This window comes from Amblyomma mixtum, chromosome 9 (assembly GCF_055824585.1).
Source record: "Amblyomma mixtum isolate Tamu chromosome 9, ASM5582458v1, whole genome shotgun sequence".
NCBI lineage: Eukaryota > Metazoa > Arthropoda > Arachnida > Ixodida > Ixodidae > Amblyomma > Amblyomma mixtum.
This window is the reverse complement of record NC_143020.1, coordinates 40,908,791-40,932,008: the sequence shown is the minus strand read 5'-3', so window position 1 is coordinate 40,932,008 and position 23,218 is coordinate 40,908,791. Positions and strand designations below refer to the sequence as shown.

General features: G+C 46.1%; 1 long non-coding RNA gene across 1 annotated transcript; it reads left to right on the top strand.

Moving 5' to 3' along the window:
* The first annotated feature begins 616 nt into the window (after positions 1-616).
* On the top strand, positions 617-4,615 carry LOC149328825 (uncharacterized). Its single transcript, XR_016285490.1, has 3 exons — positions 617-869; positions 1,679-1,859; positions 3,530-4,615. It is a non-coding gene; the product is annotated as an uncharacterized LOC149328825 (long non-coding RNA).
* Positions 4,616-23,218: the final 18,603 nt, after the last annotated feature.

The window sequence follows — 23,218 nt, the reverse complement described above, 5'->3', positions numbered from 1 at the left end:
TAAACACACACAAAACAGAGGCGATGCTGCAGCGCGGCCTTGAAAGTTTCGCGCGTCACGCTAGAGCGGCGTGCGAACGCTCGTGTTCCCTAGGTACACACACGTACACTAAATCGCATGAGCCAAGCTGTGTAGAGTACGCTAAGCCACACAATATGCGAAAATTAAAACCGAAACCAGTAGCGTTTGGCAACATCATCATCATTCCTTATTCTGCGACGCAGTTACGGGGAGCTGAGTTATAGCCTTAGAACTAGGCAGACACTGCAGCCGTGCAGCGGCTGCGGCTTTCCTGGCCCCAGATGCGTCGCCTGTAGTTTCCCGGCATGCTGCCCGGTTTTCCAAGCTTTCGTTCGCAGCGCCGCCAGAAACAGATGGTTGTGAGTAGTCGCATTTTTTCACCTCAATCATTCCAATTTGCTGACTTTGTAATTGAAACAAAATATTTTGTCGTTTAATGCAACAAGTTTGTGGCAAAAAGGGCTTTATCAATTCTTTTTTTAACGCGTGTAAAGTTAGGCGACATTAGCGTCATCTTTCCGTTCGCTGGCGGCGGATTGCGAGTCTCATGTTGGCCGCGCGCTACACTACCTTTTTTAGGACGCTGAATCGACTCTTTGTTGATGGGGTGCGACGGTTGTGAAGGGGTGCGTTTCTTCAGTTTGTTTGTGTTAAATGTGCGGCCTCGTTAGTGTTGTGGTAGTGTGACTAAACTCGGAAGGTGACAGGTGGCTCCAGTGCTGCGGAAGACGTTCTTACGCGCACGCAGTGCTCGAAAACTGCTCTGACGTACTGCACGCAACCACGCCGAGAGCGGCCGGCGCCCGATGCCCGATAGAAGAAACGGCTTGCCGTGAACGTTGACAAATGTAAGTACAGAACTGGAAAGTGACTTCTGCGATGTGTCGGGGGTATGATTGAGGGCTGCGAATGCATTTGGGTTGGTATTCATGTCTTGTTCGCAGTGAGGTGCAAAATGCGGGCACCCCGCGATCCTTTGCAGAGAGAAGGTGTTCTGACACGCTCGCTTGCCAACTATGCAACTTTTAACCCGCCGCCTCACGCTCTTTGCGTCAGCTCCTCGGCGCAGGAGTTATGTGATAGAATTTGGTTGCACGCCGAGAACTATGGGGTGCTGCTTGATTCGTTATTCCGACTGAACAGGAGCAGCGTGTGAAAAGGAGACCATAAGAACGAAAAGTGCTTGTAGCGGCGTGCGTCTTTTGATTCTGCTGCCTGAGTGTTTACTGGATAAGGAGCATTGCCCGTTCTACGTCGCAGTCACATCAAGTGCTGTGTTTCTTGATAGTTCTGGTCAACGAAACGACGGTTAAAAATAGCAGAACCATTCCATTGCAGTGCAGCTGAGGTAATCGCACAATGGAAGGTTTGTTGTCATTTTATTTTTTTACGTTCACTACATTTATGTCATTTCCCCATTTTCAGTCTGAAGCGATAAAAGTATAACGTGATTCGCGAATAATAGTTTTAAGAAAAGTATGACAAGCTTTGTAAACCATTTTTTTGCTAACTATTGGAGGCATAGTTAATTAATCATTAGCCTCCACTCATGAACACATTGGACTGAACAGCTAGAGGTTGTAATGGGATGTGGCTTCTGTGATGATGTTTATGAAAGCATGGCTCTAATGGAGCCTTTCTTCAAATGCACCCGCAGTCAAGCCCTGTACAGCTGCTCCACCGGTATCATCACGCTACTTTTGCACCAGCTTTCATCTGTCATCGAGCCAATGCTACCTCAACCAGAAGCAAATGACATCAAGACCTGCTGGTTCAGCCTATCAGCCATTGACACTGGATATCAAGCATGTGCCACTTGCAAAAGGATAGGTAGACAAGTGGGTATATTTTCCTTGTCTTTTTTAGCCTGCCAAAAATCTTCTGGTCCAGGCTCCCTCTCTCTTTCGTTTTTTTTTCTTTTAAAAGAGGACCAAGGGAAAGGGAAAAGATATTGCGGGCATCATGAAAGCACTCCCCTAGTCAAGTGCATTGTGTTATAGTGTGAAATGCTCTTTATAGTTTTTTCCCTCATGCCTCTCGTGCTTGGAAATCTTGACCAAAGTATAGACCAAATTAAAACAATTATCTGCTTCATGACCTTTATACAGCAGTCTAAAAGCAGCAAATAAATTTTATAGGTTTACTTCAGCAGTACCTACCTCTTACAAGGTATGGAATGTTTGAAGTGAACCAGTGGTGTGATAGGCATGGCCTAACGGGCAATGCAAAATTGAATATTGGCGTTCAAGTGGAGCACTCTGCTTTAGAAGCATAGGTGTTGCTAGCATCAATAATTGATACCTTACCAGGTTATCCTTGCATTACGTGAAACCCTGTAAAGCTTATATTTTAGCTGTACAGAAGAAAGGCATTTATTCGATATGTCATGAGCATTGGTGAGGTTTTCTTTCACACTCCCTTTGTCACAACTGACTGCACTGTACAGTTGAAATGCATTTGGAATTGAGTATTGGTGCATTGTTATTTTTATTCATGCCGACGTTCAGTTACTGATTGCATTACACTAGCTGAGCCTAAGTCAACAAATATTGCTGTGACCTTAACAAGACCTCTGGCTTTACATGAACCGATGCATTTGATGTTGCCTTTCTCTCGTGCCATCAAGGTTTCTAATAAGCTGTGTAAATAACTTAATTCACTTTCTCGAGATATTTATTGCTGCAGTTAGTGACAGGTAATTTCCTAAAGAACAACCTAAGTACACATTTTTATCTTCTTTGGAACACTTGTTTGCTTGTTTCCCTTGTATTCTTAACTTAAACAGATATGAGCAGGCCTCAGCACTGGAGGGATGTGCTGCGGGACAAATAAAAAACTACCAGTCCAGCTGCTCCCTTAGGGGCACGTTTCTGAGGCTTTTATCGCTTGTAGTTCTATGCAGCTTTACTTACAAGTATTGTATCTGACGCAGTATGTGCCTTAATATTTTGATTCATTTGCTTTAGAGTGTGCCACTCTTGCCCTGACGAACTTGCTCGCCTTTGTACTCTTTGTTCATACATTTTCCCCTAACACCTGGTATAGCTCCAAATGATACATTATCTACAGCAACATGTGCATTATATTGCAATGTCTTTGTGCCATCACTTTTGAAAACAAAAGCTGCCTGAATTTTTGTGCAGAAAAATCAGAAACAGAAAATAATTTTCATATTTGATGGCCTGCATGTTATCTTCATATGACTGGAATGGCTTTGTGGTAGCCTAATTAGGTGTAACACGTTAATGTCAGTTCCTCTGCATATCATTCAGTCTTCGAATGTGGGGGCAGAATTGAACACAACAGCATGTTATAGCTTTTTCTTGTTCAAGGACGCATTACATTTAGTTCTAGTCTTGTGACTGCTGCTTATGCTATTACTCAGCAGCCTTACCAAACTCACTCGGAGTGCTGCATTTTAGTGCACATTTAACTGATTGTTGCTTCTCCGTGTTTGATTCTATTAGATGTTACTATAACTGTATACTTTGAATGTTTTCTTGTGCAGTTCTCTTGCTGCTGCATTCTGCCATGGAGGAGGCTACCTGTTCGTGCACACGTCTCATCACTAGGACGCTACCTCTTCTGCTGGTGATGCAGACAAGTAACGACAGGGTTAATTGGAGAGGCATGGGAGAGGCATTTGCCCTGCAGTGGGCATAGTCAGGCTGATGATGATGATGAACAACAAGCAGGCTGCCTGATATTGAGGACAAGTGTCAGGATAGTGCACCAACAAAGTCGCTTAAGCATTTCCGTGCTGATGCATTTTTATTAAAATCAGCTCATAGCTTGATATCTACATCCATGGGGACATTTAGCATATGTTTGGCATCTATTTGACTTTTAATTCACTAGTGTTTGCAGCCTTTAATGTTGGTCTTAAGACAGTGTAAGCATTGTTTCACTGTGTGGGATTTTTTAGCTGTTTTGGAGAGATATGTGTGTATGCATGCAGTTTTTTTCCACGGGTTTGTTATGTGGCTCATGGAACCTTCATGTTACAGAATAAATTATTTCATTTCTGTGTTGTACAGGAAAGTGAGCAGTATTTATATGCACCAGGTGTTTCAGGGAAGAATAAGTAGTATTCAAAAATATGGCTTTTGCTGCATAATGTTACCAGTGTTAGCAGACACCAAAAAGCTGGTGAGGTGTATTTAGTAACCTGGTTAACTAATTTCTGATAATTAACTTTTTAACTAACACAGGTTTGCAACTGGTTGCAGTTAGAGACTTTTAGCCAGTTGTTCGTAGTAGCCATATCAGTTTTTGGAATGTACAAAACATGATTACTTTCGCCGCTGTGGCTCGACAAAATTTGGCTGCATCGTGCGAAAATACATGCGCTTTTGGAAGCACACTGTGAAAGAAACCCCTCCAGTGCATGTAACTGCTACAAATCTCTAATAGCAACTAGACGCCTAACTCTGATAGTGAAGGAATCATATTCTTAACGGTAAGAAACAGACACAACACCAAGATACACACACACAGGACACCCGCTAGACTTCAACTATCTTTACTGGACACTTGTACGACATAAATATGTATCACTGAGCACACGCAGGTGCCTCGTCTTCCGCAACAGGTCTAACTACGCCCTGCCCTCTCCTGCAAGGCATACGGTTGCGCCGATAAACAATCTCTTTTTCTGCCAACGCCAGGGAGGGAGTGCTTACACTCGTCACCCGCCTCTTGAATACGAAAGACTTTGATAATTTCTCTTTTTTTTTGTCGGCTCCCAGGCCTTTCGTATTCAAGAGGCGGGTGACGTGTGTAAACACTCCCTCCATGGCATTGGCAGAAAAAGTGATTGTTTATCGGCGCAACCATATGCCTTGGAGGAGAGGGGAGGGCGTAGTTAGACCTGTTGCCGATGACGAGGCACCTGCGTGTGCTCAGTGATACATATTTATGTCATACAAGTGTCCAGTAACGATAGTTGAAGTCTAGTGGATGTCCTGTGTGTGTGTGTCTTGGTGTTGTGTGTGTTCTTACCACTAAGAATATGATTCCTTCAAGCCGTTACCAACTAGCCCAACTTAGTGTTTTAACAAAGTTTCTGATAGTGAAAAGGTTCACTAATAAAAATTAGCTAACCAGCTTACTACGTAAGACTCTTCGCATGTTTTCTGGTGCCTGCCAACACTGGTAATACTATGCTCAAAAAGCCATACATTCATCTCAAAACACCTGTTTTTTGAAAATTACTTAGTCTTCCCTGAAACACCTCGTATATATGTAAGAAAAATCTAACGGGATTTAATTGATGACGTTTTGGTTGGACGGCCAGCCGTTTTCAAGTGTACTACAGCATTTGAAGCACACAGCTTTTGTTTCGAATGCTATACTATACTCGAAAAAGGCTGGTCCTCCAGCCGAAACATCGTGAATTAAAACCTGTTATGTTTTTCAATTTCTGTGTGTCAGTCATTGTCACTAAGAGGGAACTGAGGGGAAGTGTGCCGAAGGCAATATTCTGTTCCTCTATTGTTCTCCATAAAATATTTTGATGCATCATGCATGTGTTGTAGCGCGTATGTACTACACTTGTGCACAATAAATGTAATAATTTGCATTTTGCTTCTATTATTCTTTAAGCACTCCAGGATAGTGTTCACAAAATGATTTTGAAGTGATAAAACTATGTTGGTAAAAGTGTTGTACTCTGTAGTTAACACACACTTTTCCAAAAGTTGATGTAGGAGTTATACTTTCTTCGTACTTGAGTCTTTTGAATGACGGTGGCCAATTGTCGGAAGACTGTTGATAGGGTGTTGGTAGACATTGTCGGTATGTGGTTGATAAGAAGTGTAAAGACTTTCTATGTACTTGAGTCTTTTGGATAACGGTGGCCAATTGTCGGAAGACCGTTAATAGGGTGTTGGTAGACATTGTCGGTAAGGGGTCAGTAGGAAGTGTATAGAAACTCGATAAGGGGATGATAGGAAGTATAAAGACTTTCTATGTACTTGAGTCTTGGATATCGGTGGCCAATTGTCGGAAGACGGTTGATAGGTTGTTACTACAATGTACAAAGGCGTTTAAAAGACTTTCTATTCAATGTTGATAGGTTCTATTAATAATTGTCGAAAGACTTTCTAAAGAATGTTACTAAAAAATTTTGTAAGGGTGTGTGTGAAGAAAAACCGCTGAAGGGAACCATTACCACTACCTATCCATAATCTTAAAGACGATGTTTACGTGCTTACGTAATCTATTATGCCGAACTCCCCACATAGCAAGGGCTGTTGACTGGCTTTCTTTCTTTTTTTCTTTGCTCCGGTTTCAGTAAGGAGAGTGAAAAAGAATAAAATGAAGCAGATTGAAATAGGTGACTGTCAGCTGCGCGATTTTGCAATTTAAATTCACTCATGGAACAAGAAATCCAACGATGTATCTGGGAGCAGTTTCGCATTAGTTCTGCTAACAAACCGTTTTTATTTTCACCTGTCTTCACTTATCTCAGCAGCAGCGTGTACTGCTCAGTACAGGTTTCAGGATTCGGGCAAATTGCAATTGTGAATGTATTTTTATGCGAAGCATATTACTAGAGGTACACTACAGCCCGTCGAGCGCGGCGGTGGGGCTACCATTGACCTTTAGCGTGACCACGTGACACCACGTGACAACATGACGTCACATCAGAGGAGAGATGGGCTGCCGGCTCGCGCGGTTGGCCGCGTCGGTGGAGGCTCCACATCAGAGGCGCTGCCGCTGACCACGTGACGCTACAGCAGCGGTATAAAGCTGAGCTTGCCTCGCTCTCCGGGCACTTACGAGGCGGCCAGGTGTTGGGATGCCGCCTAGAAGCAGGGCTGATTTGAACGAGAAGCGAAAGCTTCAGCGTGCCACAGAGACCGATGAAGAGCGCGATGAACGTCTGGCTAAGCGGCGTGCTCAATATGCGGCTCGGCGACAACGTTCTACAACAACTGAAGAACAAAGCGAGGAACTTTAGCGAGCCTAGCCATCAATATGCTTCGCATCTGACTAGGCTTAACCTTAGCTAAGCCTGAGCCATTTTTTATTTCTGGACAAGATCCTTTCTTTTTCCCGAACTTGCCTCAGATCTAGAAACAAGATGCAATGGAGGGCAATAGAAAGGGTTTCACCACTCATGCAACTTCACGGTCAAAATGCGTTCTCTGCAAGTATCAGTGATCATCACTGAACACTACGGGAATGTAGTAAAGCAGAGTGAAAATTTACCTTTCCCTGGGATGAAGATATCCCGTAGCACGGTACCAGTGGAAGTGAGCTCAGGGGATCCGTCGAGGTGAGTCCTCAACGTGAAGCTGATATTGGTACATGCTTCAAGGCGGTCACAAGTGACGCTTGTCTGGTTTGGGTGAAGAATTCTGCCTCTTGCGCAGAACCCGAAGGGGTATGGTTCCTCCGCGCGGTTGACTCCATTCTGGCCGCCGGTCACCTCTACCGTGTAGTAGCTAAACCGGCCTTTGGGTCGCCCCCATGTCACAGTGATGGAGCCAACGTCCGCAGATGTTAAGGCAAGCTGGCTTGCGTCCGGAAGAGCTGTAATCAAATTTATTTGCCACCTCGTATCAGTCAGTCAGTTGTTCAAGCAGGCTTTATAACAAACCTGTTCCCTCCCAGATATTCGAATCAAACAGATCCGTCTCTGTGGTACTAACTAACCATCTTGAGCCTCATCTCAGACTGCGTACAGCGCACAAACATCTTCTTCCTTGCATTGTTTCCATCCGCAAAGCTGCCTCTAGCACACCGTAGAAGGGACATATACCCATATCATAGGAATCTGGCTTCGCCATACCTTTTGAATAAATGAAAGAAGCTGCCAAGTAAGTAGAGACTTATAACTGACATAAAAGAAACTGGCGTCAACTCACATAACTCACAGAATGAAGGTTTCATTAAAATCAGCCTCTGTGCAAGAGAGCACCATTCATGAACCATTATCAATATGGTCAGTTTTTGAAGCTGTTTGTCTTGCCAACACCTACTTTTTTTATAGAAAGGAAAGCTTTAGTTTAGGATCAGCAATATTAACTCAATAGGTTCGTATTTCTTCTGAACTCTTCTGCATCACACACGAATCCCCTCATCATTTCACGCAGTACTGTGGCGCATTTTCTCTAAGACAGACTAAAGCGGAAAAATGCTTAGGCAGGATTGCTGACGCAACAAAATGGGGAGAGCTCATTGTAAGATCTGACTGTGTACTGATTATTTTCGAGCTACGAGTAACGAAGTAAATTTGTCTGAAGGTGTAATACAAATAGGTGCGTTTAAAATCCTGCCGCTGCACATGGCTCAGTCTATATCTACCACAATAAATGAGCAACTGCACCCATCTGCGCCTATGAGAAGTTTCCGAACGTTTCAGCACGTTTACTCTTGGTAGTGGCAAAAAAAAACGAGGTTATCCTCATCACACTCTTCAGCTCTGGCGGAAGTCAAGGGTGTTACTAAGGAACGCCTTCTGGCTTGCATGGAAATATGAGTGTCATGCGATCGTACGTCGAAGCGCATGTATCGGCGTCAGCCTTCTATGAAAAATAACAACAAAGCTTGCGAGCACACCAAGCCAAAGTATTTAAAAAAAGAAATGGTTATGGATTGCAGACAGAGCCCTGTGTGTGGTCGCAGCTCGACGCTTTTGGTTCTAACGCGATGTTCAAGTGCAGATATGATTAGCGTAAATAGAATTACGCGGCAGCGTTCTCCCAGATGGTTGTGTGCACCACAATGATTTTGTAACTTGATGACAAGCAACGTTATGTACTGAAGCCTCGCACTCCCCGGAGAAGGCAGGTCGCAGGTCGCACTGTGGGGAGAGGTCCTCGGACCTCTACCACATGGTGTGGGCGTGCCCCTCCAACCCTGATTTTACTCCAAACCCAAACCCCACCCGGGAGGACTGGGAGGCGATCCTACTCGCCTGTTGCGACCTGAAAGCCCAAAAGGCGATGGTCGAACGAGCTATGGCGGCAGCGGAAGCCACTGGGGTCCCGTACTAGGGACTCCACCTAGTGTTTGTGAGGGGAAGGGCACTAAGCCTGACTCCAGAGCAACCTCCATGTAACTCCCTCTTTTCAGAGGGAATAAATGTTTTTACCACCACCGCCTGAAGCCTCGCTAATATAGCGGTGGTTGCTCAGCTGGCGAGATTTAAACGTTTATATATTTTACGCCTTTAAAAGAGACCTATCGTTACTTGACTAGACTATGCAATTCGATTACCTCAGAGCTATTAGGAATCATTGCATGAAGCAGCCAGTAACGAGGGAAATTCTGCCTTCATTTTATATTGCAACGCTGAGTATTCCTTCACGAGAGAGCGTCGTCTTCCATATAACTGAAAAAGGATGTGCGATATGACATACCAACAACAGTAAAAGCATTGTTTACGATATGTAACGCATTTTATTGCTTAGTTTGTGGTGAAAAATGTTTGTGATGAAAAATGAAGGTGAAAAAAGGCCGCAGATTTCGACGTAAACTGCCACGCTTCATTCCATTGCTCGGGAGCGTGTACTACAGCAAACATCACCTTCCGCACAAGACTCCTTTCGTAAATTCTACTCTATTTTCAGAGCGCAGCTGTTTGGCGCCCGTCCCTGCGTTTCGCGGCGTCGCCGTTGTCACTCGTTACCAGCTCCCCAGCCGTGTCAGCGCACTGCTGCCTATCAATATTTTTCTGATAGTTTTTATTGCAGTATTTCAAGACTTTTGCGACAATTTCCATATATGCAGGCGTAGTTATAGTTTGGGTCGCACGTACAAAATACACAAAGGTGAGTACTCTGCAGTGTCAAGGCGGGAGGTCTTGCTTGCGAGTGTAATATCCGGGAGTGACGGTGGGCTGATGAAACGTGCATTGCAAGAGTGTGAGAGAGGCGCTCATTCTGTTTTGTTCGCGGGCGATAGCTGGGGGTCAGGTGGTGCTAAGCGGAGCCGGAACGCACAACTTCGTCGAGAACATGTGAGAGAAAGCTGTGGCTGCGGTCGGTACAAAGCTGGTAGGGGGCACCATCATGTCTATGAGACTGTTTAGAAGAAAGTCGGCAACATCATTAATACTGCTAGTAAGGAGGGTGCAAGTCATCGCGTAGTGGGTAGCGTGAACTGTGACAACTGTGACTGAACTTCTTCTGTAGGTGGACTCAAGGAATGAACCCAGAAGTTCGAAGCACCCACGCCAGAAAGGTTTGGGTAGCACGTCAGTAGGTTTGAGGCGCGTGTACTGGCACTAGTCGCAGGTAATAGAATATCGGCGTACAGAGCAAAAATAGGCGTGGTAGAAAGAATCGTCCATGCACGTGGTCGTAAGCGCGCGAGACAGCCAGAAGACCTGCCATGGGGTGATTATGGAACTCGATGAGGACAGTGCTAGGAAGATGCCTAGGCACAACGAGAAAGAGGTCGACAGCCAAGCGGTTAAAACTGCGAATGAATGAATGATTGGAAAACTTTATTGTACTACAAGGGTTCTTTCTCGCAGCGTAGGTGGAGCCCTCAGTACAGGGCCCGAGCGGCCTTTGCAGTCTTGCGAGCCCTGTCGATCAGCTTGAGCTGGTCTTCAGGCTTCGAGCTGGACAGCGCAGTCTCCCACTGCTGCGGTGTTGGTGTGTTGTTTATCGGTGCTACCTGCATTTTTTGACAGGCCCATGTAACGTGGTAAAGGGTTGGATGTTCACAGGGTAGCGGGCATTTGTTGTCATATGTGGAAGGATAGATTATGCTTAGTAAACTCTGATTGGGGTATGTATTAGTCTGCAGTTGTCTCCAGGCAACCGACTGCTCTCTACTAAGGTCTTTGTGGGGAGGAGGGTAGGTCCTCCGGAGGGCTCGTTGGTGTTCTAAGATGGCTTAATACCTTCTAGTGACTCCGTCCAGTTCCCCTTCGGTGCGCGCCTCCCGATTGGCGTATGCTCGTTCGTTGGCGTCCGCACATTGGTTCCCTTTGACAGCCCCGTGGCCTGGTGTCCACGTGATGAAGCATCTCGTAAAGGTTATTGTCGTCGCCTTGAGTATGTGAATGGCTGCAGTGGATATGCGTCCATTGCTGTACCTTCTGCACGCCTCTTGCGAGTCTGTAATGATGTGTGCGTGGCGCTCTTCACTCTGCTGGGTGATGGCGAGTGCAGTTGCTGCTTCCTCAGCCTCGAGGATGTTGTTGGTTTTTATCGAAGCGCAGTTGAATAAAACTGCGAAAAAAACATTGCTAAGCAGGAAATATCGGTAAATAGGTAAATTCGTTTTTGAGGAAAGGAAATAGCGCAGTATCTGTCTCACATATCTCGGTGGGCACCTGAACCGATCGTTTAGGAAGGAAGGCGGGAGTGAAAGGAGAAAGAGAGCAATAGGTGCTGTAGTGGAGGCCTCCGGAATAATTTCTACCACATGGGGATGTTTAACGTGCACTGAGATCGCACAGCACACGGGCGCCTCTTGTGTTTCGCCTCCATCGAAACGCGGCCGGCGCAGTCGGGTTCAAACCCGGGTACTCAGCGTCAGTAGACGAGCGCCTTAACCACTGAGCCACCGCGGCGGGTGGAAATATTGTGCAAAAGCACAGTTTTGTAGCGAGAGCTACATTGGCCATATTCTCGCCGTTTCGCTGTGGCCGGTGGCCACATCGCGAGCTGAACCGTTGCCTAGCAACCGCCGCAGCTGGCAGCGCCGCTAGCAGCGTCACCTGGCATGACGTCAGAGGAGGAGGCAGTGTAACCGCGTTGCTACAACAGACCAGGAGCCGGCGTTGCATCGTAATTATAGAAGGGGCGGCTCGGTGGGATTCGTCGGAAGATATGGAAAGTGAGTCGGAGAGTCTGAAAGAAGCGAGGCTGGACGCGTCAGTCGTGCTTTAAGCTACGTGGCGTAGTGACATATGTGTGCTGCATGCATTAGCATTGACAACGTTGTGGAAGAAACACGGCAGTGAAGCCATAGGCCATCGGCGTTCACTGTGTTCTTTGGAGTTGGCGTTGACAGTGTTTTACACTCCGCTGATTTTAAAGGGGCCCAGAAACCCACTCTTAGTTGACTGTTTTGCCAGTTGATCGCATACAGTGAATTACAATGGTGCTATCAGCCCCTGTAATACAGCGTATATTCCGTTTTTCAATATTTTAATGCCCTCCCAAAACCAATTTCATGGTGTCCCCACACAGTGGCGGGTTTCAGCAGCGGATATGACATCACCTGGCGCGAGCTCATGATTGGGCAAACAGTAAATATACTGCAAATTGTGTGATTAAATAGAGATATATTTTGTCACCTGTCTGCGTTTTCTATTACATCAACAAAAACAACTTGTTTGTCTTAGATAGAAGCCCTGCAAAGCAAGTAAAATAAAAATACATCACCAGGGGCTCTGGCATGGAAACAACGCTGCCAGACTAAGCAAAAACGAGTTACAGAGAGCAGGCAACCATGGAGTGCAAACTTCCGCGACGTGCTCTGGCAGGCTGTTTTGATTGGTTGCGCCAGGTGCCGTCATTGGGAGATGAAAACAGGAGTGGGAAGCGCCGCCAAAATCGAGTTGAGGGCAGCGTTTTGTTCGCTTGTATTTTGAGATTTCTTCATTGAATAACTCCCGTTCTTGTGCATCGATTCCGGTAATTCTTTTTAAGTAAGCATCTGTGTGACATAAAGAATCCACCTGCAGTATAGCCAGTATCCCCCCAAGCAGTGCTTCGCAGCCCCTTTAAGGGTAGGAAGTGCGCATAACTGGCTCCTTGGGTCAGTGGACGCCTGATCGCGGTTAGGGTATGCGGGGCGATGAGTGAGATCTAGGTGTGGGCTGCTACCAAACGACCTTGAGTCGCCGTTGCCTAGCAGCCGCTTCAGCTGCGCTCCAACAGATGGCGCCGCGCGGCTGCCATCTGCGTGAGAGGTTGCTCGGAAAGAGCAGCATGGGTCGCAAAATCCCGACGGGTGGTTGGGATAGAAACAGCCACCTGCCAGTGGCTTAACCGCTGCGCCACTGCGCTGGTAATGGTATATGAGGACTCGCCGCCATCTAAGAATCTCAAGTAGGAATTGCGAATTGAGCATACATGGACATTAACCCACTAAAGATATCATGCCACAGCCCTAAGGCGGAGTTGAAGTGCCCCCTCCAATTAAAGAATGAACACCTGCTTTCGCAGTACTCCTCGGTTTAACTATGTTAAGCTCCTATCAATTTTTTTTTGTTTCACTTGGCACAAACCTACAAACATTGTAAAGTCTTGTTCGGCGTTTACCCACCAGAAGACTGCTTTCACACTAATGAAGTAGCACCATGGAGACCAAACCAGCTCTGCATAGTGGTAAGAATCGTAGTTAAGAGGGTCGATAACGGACCATAGCTCCATATCACGCAGTAGTTCCGAGCGAGTGTTTGCCAATGAAGAGGGCTTGAATGGGCCGGCATTGCTGACTTTTCCAGGATTCTGAGACATGAGAGACAGGTCGGCGAAGCCTTGCACAATACAGGCGCGGCCCTGAAACTCTCCAGGCGGCGTGACAGGATGGGCGTGGCACGAAGTCTGTCACCCTTACCGTATTATTCAACTAACTCCAAACGCCGTGGACGAGACAAGTTGTCCCGAAGAGGTGATCGGGTTGTGTGGGAAACCACTTTGAAAGGCGAAGGAGGATAAAAAAAATGTAAGAACGGTCGCTTATCTGGGAAGGAAAAGTAGGCGAAAAAACAATCACACAGGTGAGTTATCGCAGGCACGTCGACCCCTTGAAAATACAGAAAAGGGCATCAATAGGGCTTCCGAGCGTGGCTGGTGCTCTGCAGAAACTGAATGGCTTAGCCTGAAATTCGTAAAATTCATACAAGTGACCAAGTGTGCAAAATGGTGCCTGTTCATGGTCACGTTCATCCACTGCATTTCATGAATAGCCCGAGCGAAAGTCGATCGAGACGAAAAATTTAGCACCACAAAAGGAGTTGTTGCTAACAGATTAGGCAGCAAATTTTGGAGCTTGTGTGTTCCGAGGTGCCATCGGCCCGTGCTCATGCCCTATAAACACATGAAGCGGCTTCCACTGAAAACTCTTCTATAACAGCATCTTGCTCAGTTTTGTGCGACTAAACGGGATGCGGGCTGAGAACGAGCACAGCGCGCATCGTAGAGGCGAAGAACTAAGCACGGCAATGACTAATAACCACCAGCCCCCTACAGTACTGAAAATGTACTAAAAACTAGTTTGACTTCCTGACCAGCACCTGCGAAGACGCAGGCTAACTGGTAGCGTAGCGATCTAACTGGTTGGTAGCGTAGGTACGACGTCTGCACCACCAGGTAACACAAAAGGGACAGGAAATCATCTTCCAGTGGGTACAAGGTGAGAGTCGTATTTTTGGGCAACGGCTCACCTGACGATGCTGCTCGATCGGCTCACGATGCAAGCAACGTTGCCCGCATACTACTAACAAGAGCTGACCCAGCAAGACACATTCACCTGCTCGTCAAAAACGTGACTCTACAGTCGTGGTCTACACCTATAGGTTGGGCACCCCGCTTGCACCACTTCGACCCCTTGCTTAAACTTCCCACACCATTCTGCCTCCGCAGCTGTGATACTGCGCTGTTCTGCCGCCTGTGGCTGAGAGTGGCATTCGCAAACGCCTATTCCAATCTCATCGCAGTAGCAGACGTACCAGTGTGTAAGCAGTGCGGCTGCGATGTAACGATCAGGCCCATGCTTTGTTACTGCCCATGTTTTGAGCGAGAGCGCGCCTTCGTGGCTGCTACTCGCCGCCGCTTGGACTCTCGTCCTCTAACAGAATTCAAGATTTTAGGTCTTTGGAGAAATTTTTCCAAAAAAGGGAAAAGGTAAAAGCGCTCCTGAGGTTCTTAAAGGACTCGGGGTTGTGTTCCTGTTTATAAACTTTAAGCTTTGAGTGTGCGCTCTCTGTCCCCATGTCATAGTGGTCGATGGACACTTGAAGAACACATTTTGTTGCCGCTCTTTTTCTTTTGTTCAACTCCTTACGTTCCGCTCCTTACTGTTCCCCTTTTGTTCCCGTCCTTACTATATATGTGCTCGTTCGCTTGAATAGAAATCAGTTGTTACACAGCCTGGTGTGTCTTTGTTCCTTGCTGCGTGCGTCCGTTCGTTGGCTGTTGATTTCCAGTATCTGTAGTGGCTTGTTCTCATCTTAGGCGGTTATGTGAGTTCGCGTACTTGCTACGCTCCTGATTGCGCACCTGGATTGTTTCTCTTTATGTATCTGGTGCTTTGAACGGCTATACTGTAGTCAACCCCCGCTAGTGAAACGTCGGACAACGGCGTCTACCCTGGTGTTGCTCTTTACACCAGCGTCGGTGACAGGTACGATCGTCTGTTGCCTGTTTTGGTCGGTTCTTTCCGTCCGGCCGGTCAGGAACTTGAGTGCTATGAGGCCAACTATATTATTTTGGAATGCTCGATAGGCGGCGTATGAGTTTGAGGCTATTCAGCAATTGTTCGGTTTTGTGACAGCTTCCGATAATGAAAGGGCTATTAACACCTCTTCCGCCGAAGGGATGCAATTGGTTGCTATAGTTTTCCGTGTATGGGCTTGAGTTCTTAGTTGGTGACCGCGGCTGAGGTCACACCTCTGCGTTGGTAACTGAATGCGTCGACCTACATCACAAAGTCTTTTTCTTTTCAGTTGTTCGCCTTTGGGTTTGGCTCTGGCATTCCACCTGCCCTATTGGCTGGCCAGGCCGTTATTTCTGGGCAGTGGTCTAACCACTGTGACGAAGGAGATGGACATTCTCCTAGGCGCATCGCCATCGCTCAGTGCGACATCCTGCTCAACCTGACAGGCCACAGATGGTTCTCCTCTGCTACAATTGACCTAACCACTGCCCTCAGCCCCTGTTACATTTAGTTGGATGCACGGATTGATATGCCCGCGCTGCCCTGGAACTACGCAGCCGCCCGCTAACATCCCCAGGTATGGTTGCAGACGCCAACCACGAAGCCGGTGGTGTTAGTTTGGGAGTCTGGGCGGCAGAAGGGTGAAGACACAGGCCGACTAATCTGCATTAGTTTCGAAAGTAGTAGTTTCGAACAGCACGAAGCGCAAACAACTCATCACTCATAGTTTCAGTAGAAGAATGCGTTAGTAATCGTCTGTGCACGCAAGCTACTCACTAGTAACTCTAACGCGAACAAGACATGAGATGCCACCAGCCACGAGGTGAGCAAAGCATGTGGATTGGTTGGCAGGCGGATACTGCCATCTGTCGGGATTTGTAGCGCATGGCTCATATCACGTCCCACCTCCACCTTGACGGCGAAGTCGCTTTCTCGTCAAGTTACTGAAGTTCAACGCTTGAAAGCCCGAAGCTGTTGCTACAAAACGTATATTCGCCTTATATCACACTAATTCTTTTCTCTATTCACTGTCGAAGATTGGAATTTTTGATGAGGGTGTATTGTGTACTGTATTGTATTGCATTTTACTGCTTAGGGACCTGTGGCCCTGTCAAGCTCTCGTTTGGACAGCTTTTACTGCCGGCCATCAGTGTTGTGTACAGCTATGAAACGAATAAGTCGATTTTTATTATTAAAACCAACATCTACAGAACGAAAGCAGCCGGGCGTTGCTGTGGGGGGCGCGAAGCAATGGCGACGGCTGTTGGATAGTGCGGGTAGTGCGGGTTGTGTTCGAGTTTCGGAGGCATCACAAAATCTCGAATATCTTCGCGGAGCTCCGTTGACTGGAATGTGTCTATGCCGGAGGCTGTTTAAAAACTTGTCTTGCAGCACAAGGCGGCAGTCGAGTCGAATTAAAATTGGTTGGAAGGCATTTGAAACGCTCGTGTAACTTGTCACGGATCGTGATGCATTTTGTATTTAAGATTTATTCGGATGTGGAAACAAATCTGAAAATTAACTCGGTGCATTTAGATTTGCAAAAAAAAATTATTTTCTAGGTAATTTACCCAAAATAAATAAAGTTCTAAAAAGTACTGCAACATCCATCGCCGCTGCTATCATTTTCAAATGTCGCTTCTTTTTCCGTGTGACAGCGCCCGCTGAAAGTGTCATTCGTTCAAGAAGAGTGCACAGGGGCTCGTTGAGCGAAAACCTCGACGTAGCCTGCAAGTCGCTGCAGGCCAGAACATGGCAGGCACACGTGAGAAAGACGCCGCCCGCGGGTGACGTCATCACCATAATGCGACTCTCCCCTTCCAAGATGGGCAAGTCGACTTCCGTGATGAACGGAAAAAGGATTGGGGCACCCCTCCTCATTTCTGGGGTGGAAAGAGGAGGGACAGATAAAACCCTGTAACACACCGAGAACCTTAGTGAAGTTTGCGGTGCTGCACCACTTCTTACAATTCCGAAAACAGAAACACAGGTCGAAATTCTGAGACCTATGCAACAACCCTCACTCGTATAACAAAGCAGACCAGGTTCAAGTTGGGTAGCTGCTAGCCCCCTCTGCTGCAGGCACTGGGTGAGCTGCCATTGTGCCGGCTGACTTGATGTGGTGCATGTAAACAATGACTTGTCGCCTCCGCTAGATACGCTAGGAAATGCGATGCGCCTGTCCTCTACATGTAAACACGGCTAGATAAGGTAAATTCCCCGCCGCAGACGTCAGTTGGCTTTCAGCTTTCGGTGAGGGAGGTGCCGCGTTATGAAGCCTTCTTCGTCCAAGTAGAACCGCTCGCGTCTACATCGACAGGCGAGACAGCAAAGCGCGGCTGCAGGCGGCAGTTCACTGCCGATGAGGTACGCGACCATCGCAACACAACGATATGCGCGAAGCGATCTGCTGCAGCGAAAGAACGTCAACGCCCCCCCCCCCCCCCAATTCCCCGACAACAACTCAGCGACAAGCAGTGCTCTGGCAGTTAGACATCATAAAAATATCTTAGGTGCCCCGATAATCTTTTTGTGTGTTGCTATTGCTTGTTTTTTATGTTACACCATTCATTGGCGGAGAAGGGTGTGTGGGCACATGGTACGCTTTTCAAGACGCGGGTTTGTCACCATGGCTTACCGCGGTGGTCGAATTTTGATGGAGGCGAAGTTCCGGACGCCCGTGTACTGTGCGATGTCAGAGCACGTTAAAGATCCCCGGTGGTCAAAATTTCCGCTGCCCTTCACTGGGGCGTCCCTGACAGCCTGAGTGGATTTAAGACGTTAAACCCTCATAAACCTATCTTCAAGACACGAGTATTCAATATCCATTCAATATCTCTCCAACGGCGCGCACTTCTATGCACTGTGCTGGCTTTATGTGTGTGCTTCTTTTTCATAAGAGGCGCGCAATTTTCCTCGTTCAACACAAATTTCGCCCTGTAAGAGAAATAGCCGAAGGCATAATATACAAAATTCTTTGTGGGAAGGGCCCTACGACGTGCGCTGGAGAAACGAAAAGCTGACAAATAAAACAGCGCAAAAACTACGTTCGGAACTTCTTCATGGAGCGCAGCGGAAATACAGGCCATTCATTTGCACTGACCAAAAAACTACAAAATTTGCTTCAACTCTTCTTCCCGGCAACATGAAACCAAACCTCGAAAATGACTCCTAAGTGATTAATGTTACACACGTAGTACTATAGGTGAAACGCTAAAAACCAATCATTATGCAGCGTGCACTACAGGGCGCACCCGCAAAGGTGCCCTGAGAAAATCGTTTAACTCGATCGAAATTTCAGTGAAGTTTTGCATTGTTGCACCACTCCTTACATTTCTGATAACAGAAACACTGGGCGAAATTCTGAGACCTGCCTCATGATCCGCGGAGCGATTCGCAGAAACAAAAAAAAAAGAGAACAAGTGAGTGCACAGTGTCACTCACAACAACACAAGGTGTCGCCCCGCTTCTTCAAGAGCCTCTCCCGCTTCCTCCCGCAACCGATCGCACCCGCACCACACAACTATCGTGCCGTAAAATGACCAACAGTCGTTCATTCCTTTCTCACGTTCATCCTGAGCCGCCATTGTGTGCTGAGTCTTTCCATAATTGCTAAAGTAGGAACCAAAGAAGCTAACGTCCACTTTCAATAGACCTCTCCCGGCATACGTCATTGGCGCGCGTGTCTCTGTTCTGGCGGGCACATCATCTGGCTTCTGACCGGGAGGGGCAGCAGGTGCGACTCATATCCTGCTCATACCAAGGCGCTTCTAACCGGGAGAAGAGAGCCGGTGGGAAAAGGATCGACACGTACAAAACCAACTCAGAAGCAAAGAAGCGCGATTTCTCTCATCGTGCCTTGCCCCTTTCACGTCACTCTTTTAGACCAGGACAGTTCTATTTTTTATTGTCTACGCTAACAAATGTTTTTAGTTTTCATTATATTAAAAGCCGCAACGTAGCATTTGGATTGGTGTGGACAGGACACTTAAGTTGTTCCTATTCTTTCCCGTTGACATCCTGAGACCAGTCTTTTCGAGATCAATTTTTGAGTCGTTTTCATTGCATTTTGAGCAGGAAGGCGAATTATAGAAGAAAGCTGTGTGGGATCACCCACCTAATCTCCTATACTGGTAATATAGAATGAGTTATTTTTTGATCTACATTCTTCCATAATTTCTATATTATGCTGATTGACAAGACTTCGTGGCTAATCCTGTTAATCCGCTGTTAAGCGTCTTGCAGGTGCAAGCCCCCTGCAAAGTTAAAGCACAGTTGGAGATGCGGTGGGATTACCAGCGACACAATGACAATCGGCAGCCGCCATTAGCTGGAGCGCCTCCTTTATCCGGCATTTGCCCCTGAATTTTTTAGCTGTGTCCGACTAGATGCACTCTCCCGACTAGCAGCGTAGCAAAATTCTACATTCGCTATACTAATTACCATTTATATACCAGATAAGATTGGAGGTATATTGTGGAATCTTTAAAACGGAAGTTTTGTACCGTAAAAGTGCAGCCTCATTTCTGCAGTGATATCCCACGCATAGGATCCCGGCCATACATCATGCACGCATACCACAAAAGTGTGAATGAAAGAACACCAAAAGGAAGTCGCCTACACCTGTTTGACAAATGTACGAATAGTTATAATGCGTGAAACTGTTCATTGATACATATATTGTCGGGGTTTTGAAAAGAGCACTTTTTATTCAAATAAATTGCAAAAAAAGGTTCATTGGTAATAATACATATTCTAGGTCTTGAAACGAGCAGTCTTCATTAAAATCGCAAGTCACGATATTCCGACAATGCTAGAAATCACTAAAAGAACTTGTTGTTAGGCTAGTTGGTAGTTATTCATAATTAAATTCAAAGGCGCCAAACCATACGCACACACACACACAGGAAAAGAAAGAAACAAGGCGCTCTGTCTCGTCTTCCTTTCTTCTCCTGTGTGTGTGTGTGCGTATGGTTTGGCGCCTTTGAATTTAATTAGAAATCACTAGTCTGAAAGCATTACAAATGCACGCGACAGTTGACCTTCTAACCAGAGGCCATCTGCTACTAGGCTCATAAATCTATTTTATTCCCGACTACATGTAGTAAGATGAACAGGTTCAGAACGTCACTGCGTAAAGCTCTATCAACCTTGTTACATCAGCATTAAGAGAACAAACTCACTTTCATCCTAGAATACTTTTTGATGCTGGCTGTTTGATTACCGCTACGTTGTTCCAAAGTAACAAGAATATCCAAATTGAATCGAGCTATATTTTATAGGCTATTTTACCATGACCACACACGAGAGTAAACTTTTTGAATATTAGCACAGGGCTGCCAAATCGCAAAATTGCTCGACGACAGGCATTAGAACACCCTAGAGTATTTTTGTAACTGTGTTAGTTTCATCGTAATAACTTTCTTTATTTAAAACTCCGGTTCATACACCAGGTTCGAACGCTCATGTGCGTTCATTTCTATAGGCATAAGTCGCCTGACCAAAAGATAAGGATCAAAATGGATGGAAATTCATCGCTTCGAACCATTTCTGCAGCGTAACAGCTACTGGGCGCCAACGTCTTATGTTAGGCAATACCAGGTTTCAGCTCGAGAAGCTTCTTGACCAAATCTGTGACATATCGGCACACACCATTTCAAACAACAGATTTTAGGGTACCTAAAGGAGGGAAGCATTTTCGGTATCTGTGTTACGACCCTGTACAGTTTTAAAGTCCGAAAAATAGGCAAGATTTGGCCCCCACCGATAGGTACCATCGTATGATATTCAGACGCGCTGAGAAGCTTGTGTATTAATAGCACAGAACTTAAACTTGGGAACTTTCATCATCTGAGTGTACGTTATGCAAATTACCGATGCATTTTTTTAGGAACTTTTGTCCGGGTTTTATGATTTTCTTTCTTTTTCTCTCAGTTACGCACCCTGCCGCCTCCACTGCCGGCATATGGCCAAAGTAGAACATGCCTCGGAAAGCTGGGCATGTGGGAATAAAAGGTAATAACTCAGTCGAGTGAATGCATAATTCATCTGTTGTTCGAGAATTCAAATGTCATGTGGAGGCTAGCAGCGGGTAGCGAAATAGCGTTAAAGTACCTGTGCTTTTAATTTGAATTTACAGCCCATGAAGTGCTCAGAACACTTTTTATTGCTTATTTTTCTAAATGTGCACCACAAAACCAATAACGAATCAGACAACTGCTCCAACATTCCAGAGTAAGAATCAAGATAAAAGTTTTCGACAAAAGTTCTATCCTATGCAAGTCAGAGTGATGTGACTCGGAGTTGTAATTTCACCGCAGTAATAGTCCTGTCAGACATTTCATTCCGCTAGTAGTGATGGCGTGGCATGTTGCTTAATTGTAGGCAGACTTCAGAAAGGATTTCATGCTGATATACGACGACAAAAGATAATTGGACGCGCAGCTAGATGCACACTGATAGCCTTAAATACGCGTTTTCAAGCGAATCTTGTTTGCTTTTTATGCAGGTGCACGGAAATATTCCGAGCCTTAAAATAAGAATGGAGTATTATATTTGGATAATCTCTTTCGACTCGTAGAACCCTTTCCATTGGATGTTGAGTGCTCAAAAAACAATTGTTTGACTGAGTTGTAATATTCGCATGTTAACAAGACAATTTTATGTTCCATTTGGAGGCTGAAGATTGGAGAATTTTTATGTAGAAAGACAGCAACTACATTCTCTATTATTAAGCCGAAAGCCTTTAATGTCTCATCGTTGTAAGCAGCAGTTGTCGACAGAAATGTCACGCTTTTCAGTTGGTCGAAACGGTCGTGACGTCACAGTGCGCCAATTTCAAACGGGGCCAATTGTACTTTGGCTAGTAACCATGCAACCAATTGAAGGGATCATATAGTGATGCTCCAAGCAAGTGGGACTGAGCTTAGTTAATTGCTTAATTACCCAATTATCCTAATTAACTTTTCTAGTCAGGCCATATAAATAAATAAAACCGAGTAAGAAATTGGTCGAGCTCGGGAAACGAACCCCGGTCTTCAGAGTGCAAGACGAGCATGCTATCCACTCCGCCATGCCAGCTCGATGGTTTGGAATGAACAAAGGCGCATCTAGTGAATACGGTGTCTTCGCTCACTGCCATCATCCTCCCTTCCCTTCCGGCGAGGTTTAGCTGTCCACCGAGATATGAGAGAGAAATACATTTCCTTTCCTCAAAAACCAATTTACCGACGAGCGAGCCGTAGAACCGAATGGGCCATGGCGTTCTATGGACTCCCTGGCAGCGTTGCAAGACGCTCTCGCGTTCCACTCTTAGAGGCGAAGCTTAACATCTTAGCCACACATCAGTGACCGCACTTTAGGTCAAAAAAGTGCACCCCCACCCACCCCTTGATTTTGACGGGTGTCCACCGAGATATGTAAGACAGTTACTGCGTAATTTTCTTTCCTCAAATACAATTTTCATTTTCTTCATTACGGGCCATCTTTGTCTTTCTTCTTTCACTCCCACTTCCTCCCTTCCTCTACGGTGCGGTTCAGGTGTCCACCGAGATGACAGAGAATTACTGCGCCATTTCCTTTCCTCGAAAAGCGTTGCGTTCAAAGGGCAAGGCATCGCGCCGAACGGGTGGTGGCGTACCGTGGACTCCCTGGCAGCGCTACAACACGATGTCGCGTTCCACTCCTAAAGGCGAAGCTTAAGCGTCATTAGTTTGCAGTTGATTAGTATTCAGACATTAATCAGTAATTAACCATTAATTATTGATTTGGCATCACTTAGTAATTAGTACTCAATTACATGTGACGCCACCAGTGCCACAGAAGCATTGAAAGTGGTGCG